General features: G+C 45.3%; 1 pseudogene; it reads right to left on the reverse strand.

The window, feature by feature from the left end:
- Positions 1 to 532: 532 nt before the first annotated feature.
- LOC146210099 (uncharacterized) lies at positions 533 to 2,140 on the reverse strand (annotated as a pseudogene).

The raw sequence follows: 2,140 nt of genomic DNA on the forward strand, positions 1-2,140 counted from the left end.
CAAAGGGAAGGCAAGACGCACACAAACGCAGACTGAGAACTGTATTTCGTGAAGAAAGCCAAGGCATATATACGTGATCTCCGCTACTATCTACACAAAAAGAGAGCACGCGAAGAAGTGGCGTGCTCTAAATCGGCACAAAAGAGTAAAATTCCAATGCAAAGATGATAAACTTAACTTGGGCTGGCCCACTAAGTAAACTAAAAGTCAACCAGTCTAACGGATGATCAGAAACAACCATCAAATGGTAATGCACGAACACAAATCAGTAACCCAAGACAAGACCCAAAGTAAAAAAGAACCCCACTTTGCTCACGAAGCACAGAAATTCGCATGTAAAAAAATAGACCGGTTTGTGAAAGAACGTAACCTGAACAGCCTGGGTTGATCCTGAACTGTTTCTGAATTATGCACGACAATGGCAACAAGAACGTTGCATTCATCGAGCACATGGAGACTCCTGTGTTGTGCAAATGTTCTTTCATGAAGGCAGCTCAAACATAAGCACAAGTATATGAAGATAGCCGTTCATTTACCTTAAAAACGTGTACATTTCTTCATCTTCTGAGGCCGAGTCGATGTCCTCTGGATCCAGTTTTGGAATGCTTCTCAAAACTACCGCACATGAGCTTGGCTTTTCTTAAGCGCTCAATTATTTCTTTGTCCCTAGCGTTATACTTTTCACAAGTGTGGCTGGCTTCCGCAGCAAGGTTCCGTGGCTTCTTGCTTGGCTTTCCCAGCCTGGAATATAACGCAATTAGTTAATAAAGTTAAATTGGTTCACAGGAAGGGAAAGGCGCAGTAACTGTCACACTTCCAAAGTACATATACTAAAACACAATTAGGCGCAATAATAATTCCGTGCAGCCGTTATCCGATGAGAAAAACTTTATCATGTCAATATTAAATTTACCTTTTTGGACACAGCTGCACGCCAAGCACATGGCTGTGAGGTGCGCGGCACATCTGCATTCTGACGAGCTGCTGCCTCAAGTGCAGAAACATGGCTACACACGTCACCTAGCCTGCATATCGATCCATTCTATGATCACTCTGACATAAGAAGGACTTAGTGGAAGAAGTCAATTCACCCAGCTTTGCACTGGCAGTAGCCTGCCAGTATATGTCCTGATCAACACTTACCCATGTATCGTGGCCTTTTGCAGCCGCGGTTGGCGAAGACATGACCTGAACCCGTAGAAAACTTATATTCACGCCACCTGGCCTCCGCAGCCGACACTTTCGAACAAGTCCTGTGGACGGAGGACAGTGATCACCAGATCATTAACAAATATGCTTGTAACCCTAACGTGAATTCCCATCCAAAGCCTCAGCGAGGAAGAGACCTTAAAATGCTTAAAATATCCAGCTCCTTAAGCTCGATACTTTATAACCTAAGCCGTTGCATCCACATCAGATAAGGAATTATTTGATAACAGCTTGGCCTGCAGAGTTCAGTGCCTACAAAGTGTACACCTACAGTACGAAAGCTACCGTGAAAGGCTCCAAGTTAATTTCGAACACATGCTATTTTAGTGCGAAAACACTAATCCTGAGGTTCATAGCCTAGCAAAACTGTCTAACGCATGGATGTCCACTTGTAGAGCTTTCACATTAAAAAAGAAAAGCAACCTTAGGAGTGGATTTCAATCCATTTCTCGTGGGGAGCGAGTACGGATCGACTGGCTGGCGTGCGGACTGCCACTCTCACGCTGAGCATTGCACGTCGTCGCCTCCAATAACTTGGACCTGTTCGCAAAAGCCTTCGCAAGTTCTACTTGTTTTTAACTACGCCAAAACCTTAATTTTTTTTTAACGGACCCTTGTACCCTTGCCGTGTTTGCTTACTAGCGAGAAGGCACGTCGGCTGACACTGGCCACTTACCTGACTCAAAGTAGTTGCACGCCTCCAAAGCTTTGTAGTTCTCGACGCTCTGGGCTGTAAATTGGCTTGGTGAAAACAGCAAATACACGAGAAAATTGGTCATTTTTACCGGCTGACGTTTTCCTTCTATGCCCAATCGCTTTCCGGCACGGAGTATGGGTCCGGACACCACACACCTTAGAGATGGAGCTTCTCCGTGTAGCGCTTTTGGTCTGCCCTGCTCAGGCCCGCGAACTCGCGGATGAGATGATTCAT

This window comes from Amblyomma maculatum, chromosome 1 (assembly GCF_055883805.1).
Source record: "Amblyomma maculatum isolate TAMU_Amacu chromosome 1, ASM5588380v1, whole genome shotgun sequence".
Classification (NCBI taxonomy): domain Eukaryota; kingdom Metazoa; phylum Arthropoda; class Arachnida; order Ixodida; family Ixodidae; genus Amblyomma; species Amblyomma maculatum.